This window comes from Pleurodeles waltl, chromosome 3_2 (genome assembly GCF_031143425.1).
Source record: "Pleurodeles waltl isolate 20211129_DDA chromosome 3_2, aPleWal1.hap1.20221129, whole genome shotgun sequence".
Classification (NCBI taxonomy): domain Eukaryota; kingdom Metazoa; phylum Chordata; class Amphibia; order Caudata; family Salamandridae; genus Pleurodeles; species Pleurodeles waltl.
Window position 1 is genome coordinate 46319241 of NC_090441.1, and position 9828 is coordinate 46329068.

Genomic DNA, 9828 nt, shown 5'->3' on the forward strand with positions numbered 1-9828 from the left:
TATAAAACTTTGAAGTAGCCCAAGTTTCCTGAAATAAACAGATGTTAAAGTTGTCAATATACTGCCCCCATTCAACATCACCTAGCTTATTTCGAATTCCATCTACATTCCATGACATGAAGTCTGGAGTTGGAGTCCCAGAACCCATATGATCTCTCTGGGGGAACTCAAGAATGTGGGTTCTAGTGGGGCTCCTAGTAGATTTTTGCCATATTTGGATTGTTAGCTAAGTCAAGATTCCTAGGGGAAGACAATTCTAAATCTGGTTCAGTGTCTGACTGGAGATTGTCTGCAACAGAGAGTGTGTTATTAATCCGGGGGGCTGAAGGTAAGTGCAGTCAGTCAGTATCTGAGGGAAAATCTATTTGCGTTAACTCCTGTGAGTTGGTCCTCTCAGTCGAGTTTGTGTGCTCCCTCTTGGAGGCCATAAGATGCACCGTTTCAGATGGAGCAGGAATCCCACTTCCCGCATTTTGGAGTCAATTGCTCAAGATGGTGGGAGTTTCCTTCATCAAGGCACTATTCTCGGGCCAACAACCTTTAAAACAAATATTTGAGCCATTTTGCAAAGCATTACATGCCTCCAGGGATATCAAGCCTTTTACCATCTTGAGGCTATATAGCATTAGTTTAATAGTATCCCAACGCCATGCCTTCTCTGTAAGATTTCGGCAGGTATTATATCTGAATGGACAATAGAACCACATTGTCTAACATGCCGTATCCAATGGATGACCTTATTTTTTAATGATGAACTATCTTCACGTATATTGGGAGATAGTGAAGGTACCTTACACATGTAGATTGGATAACCACTATTGGGAGGTTTGATGTGAAGTCGCACAAAAGCAAGATGTAGATACAACACAAGAATGATCCTTGGTCCTAAGGGGGATAATTGGACTGGCCTGGATACTCTTTTGCCAGGGGCAGACCTAACAGGTGAGCTGGGGCAGCCCTCACTCCTAGTGTTTCTCTGCTTTAGGGGAATAGAGATAGTAGAGTTCATCTACTCCTTTTGTATTGGTACAATGTCCCTCGTCAAGATAGTAGGTCGAACGATGTTAAGTACCTCCATCATTATTTGTTTCTGCTCCCTCACTTCTTCTTTTATGTCAGTGATGAGAGAAACCACTTCCTCCTGGGAGAGCACTGCAATGGGTTGATGACTAGAAAGTTGTGAATTTGGAATAGATCTTCTTGGTTCAAAGGATTGATCATGACCCTCCAATGGCAAGAAACAATTTGTACAAGGAATATCATGAACTGTTACACTACGTGATGGAGCACTCTCTATAGTTGGATGTGAAGAACTATTTCCCGTGGCCTTTACATTTAAGCCCTCTCCCTGAGCCACCTATACCAACAAGGCGTCGCCGTTTGGGACAATATTTTCCTTACTAGGCAGTCTGGCCTTAAAAAAGGGAGAAAGGGAAACACTTTTTGGCCCTTTCCGAGGACGCTTCTCTTTTTTCTTCAGCAAAGATTCGACTTCTTCAATCATTGTATCAATTTCATTGGTTACACAATTTGACAGGGTATGAGAAGTTTGATGGAGCTTAGGGATTTTGGTTTGCACTGAGCCCACTGCCGGACTTCCTTTTCCCTTGCGCCTCCCCATCCTCCAGCTATAAAGCTAACAACAGCTCAACAATGCAGAGACAGAAATATATCCAAAGCCAGTTCCTACCTCAGGGTCAAGGGGGGTGGCCCAGCCCAGCCTCAGTCGGTCTCTGACGGGCACAGATGGGTCCGCCCTTGGCCTGGGCTTTGCCCGGGCACGGCCCGCGCTGCAGGAGTGCTAAGTAAGGTGTCTGGTGTGGCTTCGGGCTGCGAAGCGCCGCCCCCTGTGTCCCTGGGGGCAGCGAGTCAGACGGTAAGAGTCCCGTGCTGCGGGAGAACAACTTACATATTTATTGATGGACTAGTTATTTGATGTTGAGAAATTATATATGTCAAATCATGGAGCGAAGTGTAATTTCTAATAGTTAGTCAGATGTGCAGGTGCTTTGCGATTCTGATATGATTCCTAACCCATACATTACTTAAATAAGGTGTATGTATACACATATATCCACAAGTAGATATATGTGTATACGCACATCCTAGATACATGGATCATGAAGAATAACATTTTTCTAAAAATAATTATGTGCATTATTCCAAACTTATTAACTAGCTATGATTATGTGTTTAACAATGGACAATGCATATGTTTTCTGAACAATTATTTTGCCACTCTCAAAATGTAAATGCCTAATCTAATGATGTTTTTAAGTTAGAAATGTTCAAATGGTCAGATATCTAACCATTTTTGTACATATTTTGTTTTTCCCACATCTTAAGTCAGCCTCATCTGAAAATGGAAATGTGGAAGGCCATCGCCGTTAAAGTGTGAACATTGGATGGTCAGTAGGCGCTGTAGCCTGCACTGCTGTCAGCATTGAGAGGACCCATGTCCCTCGACCAAGATGGTGGCAGAGGTCCAGCTGGGGTAGTCCTCCCAGCAGAGGAAGCAGGTGTGACACATCCTGACACCCCAATGCATACTGCTGGTGGCCTATCCTCTCCTTGATGGGGAGCTGAAAGCCAGAGAGCAGCAAGAGGGTGGGTATATATGCTGTTCACAATATGGCCCATTGTATGATTCAACATTTTCTTTTGTAGGTCAACTACATCAGTCAAGTATATGTAGTGGGAGAGTGACATTGATGTTTGAATTAATTATGGAGAAGTAAGTATATAATATGTGATTGTGTTGTTTATATATATAACTATTTCTGAGTATTCACTTATTCCAAAAAGGTGAACTTTACTCAGTGGATGTTCAGTTACATGAACCTATCAGATGCCTAAATGTGAATGCAGTGTATATCAAAAAACATAGGATTGTCCTCAAAACATATGATGACTACTCACATTTTCGCCAAATATTCACCTCAGTATGGAAGCATGTCCATGATTTCCCTTTTTTACTATAAGGTGATGTATAGATCCAGTGGAACTGCCACTGGATCCTAATAGTGTGTAACATGGTGAAGCTTCTGAAATGCACGTAACAACTAATACAAGTTCCAATTTAAATGTATACTTGCAAAACAAGTATACAAGTATAACATTGACAAATGTGAAAGGATACAATATGAAAGTAACATATTTTGTGCAAATTCCAGCTCACCTATAAGTTTACCATGGCTCATGACTGTGTTTGGCACATATCCTTCCAGAAGGACTTCTTTTACAAAAAACATATTAAGGCTTTTGTTAAGTATAGAACTGTTCATAATTCAATCACTATTATTGACACTGTTATAAATAAGACAGTGACCTCTACACGTGTGGTCAAACAGTCACAAATGCAATGCACCTCATGCCTTTCCTTATATGTGCAAATTAATTTACACATTCAACAATTGACACAGAAGAACTCAGCAGCATTGAGGGTGATGGGGTTGGGGAGGAGGACTCCTTCTCCTCTGACTCAGAGATATCCATGGCTAGCTAGCCCCAAGTGGTGGTGGACCCAACCACTTTTTCTGTACTTATACCATCATCCACTACCATCACTAAGAAGATCGACACCTTCCCTACTAATCGCCTCTATCTTGGCGAACACCTAGCCCCTAAAAGGGCAGGGGTCTCTTTTGCCCCAGATATCTCTGCTTCTGCCCTAGTCCATCCAGCAGTGATGACTGAGGAGATTCTTGACATGCTACACAATATTTCTGTTTGGCAGACTATACTGTTGGTTACCATTCCAGGGGTCAGTCAACAGTTGATACAATTATTGGCCTTCCAGGATGGCATTCACAGTGCACTGTGGCCATACAAAGGGGCATGGCACATTTGTGATCCTCTTCCGACTTCACTGCCTCCTACCCACCATCCCCTTCACCTTCAAGATGGTTCCTGTTCTGTAACAACTCCTCCTCCTCCATAACACCACCAACCACCTCTGCTTGTCTTTGATACACTGCATTCACACTCACATTCACACACTATGGCTAACACACAGACACTCACAGAGACACTAATCTTAAACATGCAAAACATACCAACAAACTAAACCATAAACATACCAACACTACCATCACAGCCTCAACCACCAGCACACCAACAACCACAACCACAGACATCACCACCACAACTAGCACCACATCCACCACCACATTCACCACCACCACGTCATTCAAACACACTAGTTCTTCAAAAGAAACACCATCACATTAAACATCAACACCACAGAAACACAAATCCACAGTAAAGCATGCAACATCTGCAACACATACACCACAGAAACATAAACCCACAGACAAGCACACATCTTCAACACATACACCACAAAAGGCCACACCCACAGACAAGAATACATCAGCAAAACTAAAACCACTCAAAAGACAAGCACACAATATCCTCCAAACAAATACACCCAAAGGACACACCCAAAGCCGCAACAGCCACAACATTTACCACCTACACTGACATCACACTAACCGACGTTGCGGCAAACAGCACAACACACACCCAAACGCACAACCACACAATGCCATACTAGTAGACACGTACTCATCTGCACAACAACACCCACCCATCACCACTACTACTGCTCCTAGGCCCTCTGCTTCCCACACACCTCCTTCATCCAACCCATTTAACCTTCCTACGTCTTCCCCAATCACCTAAACTTCTCCCGAACCCCTGCAAAAAAGGTTCATCCATCCTCTCAATTGGCAACAGAAGTGCCTGTATTCCATCATGTATATGGAGTGACATATGTTATTTTTGTAGGAGGTCAGCTGTGTGCCATTGAGTTTGAAGGCAATGTCCCTATATTGGAACATGCAGCAGAACTGCGGTTTCTGAGATTTTCTTTTTATTTGTGATTTTATGTTTGTATTTGTTTACCATTATTTATGTTGTAAGTGAGCGAGGACTCTCCTTTTGTAATAAATTTAATTTTCTCCATTACTTGTGATTTCTTCTAGTGTCCAGCAATCAAATTGTACAATAAACATTTGTTTTATAAGCAGGGTTGACTAATCATGTTGTTTTATGTCTAACTAATAATAAGATATTTAGCTTTTACATTTTGCCTCCTATGTGTTTATGACCACATGATTTGATGACATCTCTATTTCTATATATTGATATCCTTCAGGTATTTTATCCTGAATTGGGTGGCCAGAAAGGTGTAAGCCTAAATTATTAAACATATTATTTAAAAAATAACTGTATAGGTAAAGGGACAATATCACTTACATATGACAGGCATGTTAAGATGACCCGAGACCTAAAGGAAAGCATTTTTTGTGATCACCATTCAGGAGACCAAAGGAAATTTTGATATAGACAAAAATTTCTATCTTAGAATAAACTACCCAGATATGTGTGTACATTTGCGTTATCTACTTTGTATGAGATAGTCATTTGAGCACATGTAATGTCAGGTGTATGTGACATAAATGTACTGGTGTAGGAGTCTTATAGATGGAGATTTTGTATGTATTGATTAAAGTAGTGAGTTCAAGTTGCCACCTACAATTGATTTTTATCATGCAGTACCTTTATGGTGATGGACATCGACACCACAGACATGAATTATCATTCTTTTATGATCTGTCTCTACACATACATGCACTATATCTAATGTATGGTTCATTTTTACATATAAGATTTCATAGCTTTATAGCCATCACAATTGTGCCATTATTTTGAAAGATTCTGGAGGAGATTTAGCAAAAAATCAACAGAGTATGTTTCTTATATTTATGAGCACAATAATGATGAGTTCTAACATTACATACATGTATCTACATATACCCCCTATGACTGCACCATCGTGGTGGGTCATAATCCTGATTGAAAAGCAGATATGCAGCACCTCCCAAAAGCAGGTTCATTGTGGCTGGAACAGTACAAGGGGTTTGTAGTGGTAGTTTACCCCCTTTTATCAGATGGAAACTGCCAGGTCAGGTGGGGAGGTGTACCAACCATGGCAACGCCGAGGGAAAGCAACATTGTGACTGGGAGGGGGCGGAGTTATGGGTCAGACGTTTTTCGGCTCTTCACTTCATTGATGGTGGAGTCTCTACACGACCATGACGCTGAGGACCTGACGGACCTTCGTCCATCATACTGCCAATATATAAATCAGGAGGGGCAGTTTGAAAGAGACATGGCATGATAGTGCTGTTTGTGAATTTAGAAGGCCTTGCAACCTCGCCTTCTCTTCTTGGCCATTTGTGACCACCCTGAGCAAGTCATTTCATGTGTTTCTTTCTTGTTGAATTATTTTTCATAATTGTTTAGACATTATTCCCTCTTGACCACGTATTCACTGCACCTTTTGTCCTATATCACTAATAGTATTTTGAGTTTTCTTTCATTGTCTTGTTTTACTCTGTGTTTCCTAAATGTTTGTGTCTGTTATATACAGCTAGGTATACACTCACGGTAATGGTGCACAGACAAGAATAACCACTCAGACATTTAGGCCCAGATTTAAGAAAAGTGGAGCTACATGTAATGTAGCATCACATTTCATACGGCCCCCTTCTCCCCCCAACGCCACCATGTGTGCGCCGTATTAAACATGTGGTGCACCATGGCGCATGTTAGCGACAATAGCGTCATAATTTTTTATGCTATTTTTGTACTTTGCAGGATTAGCACCAAAAAATATGGCGCTAATCCTGCGAAGTACACGGAGGGTCATTATAAATAAGGGTGTGCCTACTTTTAACGCCTGCTCTGTGCAGAAGTTAAAAATCCCGCTAAAATGGCGCAGTGGAATCTCTTAGATTCCACTGCACCATTTGTGCTGGCCTCCTAATGGAGAAACGGCCCCCTTGCATGCATTATGCCTGGCGCAGACATGTGGAGCAAGGGTTTACAAAGTGGCACAATGCAAGCATTGCTCCACTTTGTAAATATGGTGCAGTGTTTTTGCCACACTATCGCCACATTAGCGTAAAAAAATGACGTTAATGTGGCAATAGTTGGTGCTAGGCCCTTCATAAATTTGGGCCTTACTCTTTCCGTCAATTTGATCTTGTTCAGGTGGCCTTAGGACAACCTGTTAGTAATGCTAGCCATGTTCACAAGGTAGTCTGCAGAAGCCCACAGATCCATAAAACTGTTTGCTCCTTATATGTTTTGCAATTCATAAATTCATACGAAATCTTGAAATCTACTGATGTCACAGTATGGTACTTTGTGTCTTAAAGCCCAACAAGGATGTCTGCGATCTTTAATGCTGGGGTTTGTTGATGATCCATGGTCAAGTAAAGATCTCTGCATGTTTATGTTTTGCCAGGTCGCACCACTGAAAGCACTCAGGCATACTGTGGCAAGGTGTGGTTTACAAAGGTAGGCCAGACCCTCTCTGATAGTTTATTGTCCATGTGAATACATTCTAGTAAGTCTGGCTCTTATTTAGCACGTACGGCCAGTGTTTAGGCTGCATATGAGTGCTTCAAGTGGTGGTAGATGGCGAGGCACAGGGAGATATGGTATTCCGGACCCCCACATTGTGGACAAGGAGTGAAGTCCATATCCAATCCATGGTGTTTAGCTACTACACCACATCATCTCTCCTTATATACATTTTCTTTCTTTGCATTTACTACCTCAGCCAGAAATCATCTCTAGGGGTTAATTTGCCCCCCGAAACCGGACTAGTCCTCTCTGTGTCACAGTTCTTGTGATATAACATGAATTATTTTATGAGAACTAATTTCATTATTTCCATATTTGAGACATTTTATATTAGCATCATGTCCAACTTTTTCCAATTCATACATTTAGGTCCAAACCTGTGTTATTTTAAAGACATCGACATAAAGCCCTTCATACACATATGAATGTTTTTTCTGCATCCAGAATAATAGCCACCATTGACAATTTTGGGTGTAATGGTTTTATTTAGTATATTCATAAATGGTCTAGTATTATCTGAATGTTACCTGTTCAAACCCAATCAAAGTAGGTATTGAAGGAAGTATTTAATTTTGCTGCCAGTATTTTGGCAATTATTTTACAATAATAATTGAGGGGAAACAGCCTTTACCACTTATCCATTACCTTGCATACATTACCACGCAGGTAAATACCACATAGGTAAGTATTTCTACTCTTACCATGCAGTACTTTAAAACATAGGTAAGTTTTTAAAAAGTTGATTTGAGGCTTTTAGGGGTGGGTAGAGGTAAAGGGCTAGAGTGATTTTAAGAGTTAGAGGTGGCTAGAGGTAAAGGGAGGTTAGATTGACTTAGGGGTTAAGGGTGGGTAGAGGTAAAGGAACGTAAGGGTGATTTTAGGGTTTATGGGTGGGTGGAGGTAAAGGGAGGTAAGAGTGAGTTTAGGGATAGCAGTGGGTAAGAGGTAAACAGTGGTAAAGGAGGTAATAGGGTTTACTGATGGGTAGAGGTAAAGGGAGGTTAGGGTGATTAGGGTTTAAGGCTGGGTAAAGGTAAAGGAAGTTAATGTATATTTATTATAATAATATTTAAGACATTTCTGGTTCTGTTAGGACTACGCAGATGTGAACAGATTGGGAGGAGAGGCCATCTACCCAGCATGGAGTGGTAGAAATGAATAAGAAAAAATCTTTTTTGTAAATGTCTGTGACATATAATGAATTTACTGACATGAAAAGCTTAAATTAGTATAGCACACTGACAAGTATCTTAGGCCTTTATACATAGACATTCAGCGTTCACTTCCTGAGGAAGAATGTAAATAAGGGTGGGTTGCTGTTATGTTAAATTGGTTATTGTGTCCAAGCAATACCTCTGGGAAAGAGTCATTTCTTCAACAGTCTAGAAGAGGTTTAGACCTGGTTTGAAAGGTAAGACAAATCTTTGCCCTGATGATTGAGCCCCCTGGAAGGTCTTGGTGGAGAGGGGCATATCCAGAGGGACTTTGAAGATCTTTAGTCACCAGAAATGATGCCTAAACAGAGAAAACTGCACATCCCAGCTGTTGGTACAGGATGATTGCAGTATAAGAGGGGACGATGAGACAATATCTAAAGAAACTGCGTCGCTGGCAGACTCTTCAGAACAATCCATGGACATAGCACCTGAGACTGTGGTGATGAAAAGCAGTGATGAAGCATTTTACTGTTTATGAACAAAACTTTTAGACATGGAGGTTGTAAGTTTAATGATGGAAATCTGAGATGTGTACTTAGCACACTTGAGCAAATGCTGTGTTCAATTGTTTTGCACTTGTCCTGAGGAAGGGACTTGGGAGGTGGTACTGTTTAGGGGAGGGATGTTAGAGTTAACTGTATTGGCATGTGGCATTTGACCAGGCACACCAGGAGCATGGCAGGTTGAAGGGTATTCCCCTACTAGAGAGGTTCAATTAGATATAGTTTGAGTGACATTTGCACTCAGCAGTACTGTGCCCCATACACAGGATGGGTGCCCTACATAGAACATTAGTAACCTGGAACATGCAGGGGCTTAATGCTTTGCCCAAGCCTACTCTTATAGGCATAGAGTCCAGATTGCCATGCTTCAGGAGACCAACTTACTAAGGGCTGAAGTACTCCACTTGGGTAAAAAGTGTAGAGGTCACGTATACACAGCAAACTGTTCAAATCACTAGAAAGAGTTTGGATTACAACAGGAGTTCCCTTTCAATTCCAGGAGGCTATAATGGACCCACAGGGGAACTATGTAATCATAGTTAGTAGATGGCGAGTAACAAAGATGACAAAATGAATTAATTGATCAATTAATTGTTTCTCACAGGCTCCTGATCCATTTCATACACTGCCTTGATATAAATTCTCTAAAATCAATGTCTGAGAAGTTTTAG

General features: G+C 41.2%; 1 long non-coding RNA gene across 1 annotated transcript in view; it reads left to right on the forward strand.

Moving 5' to 3' along the window:
- Window positions 1-4977, forward strand: part of LOC138286748 (uncharacterized) — a 139332-nt gene extending 134355 nt beyond the window's left edge. The window contains exon 4 of the long non-coding RNA XR_011202049.1: window positions 2347-4977. This is a non-coding gene — a long non-coding RNA (uncharacterized lncRNA). The remainder of the gene's footprint in view (window positions 1-2346) is intronic.
- Window positions 4978-9828: the final 4851 nt, after the last annotated feature.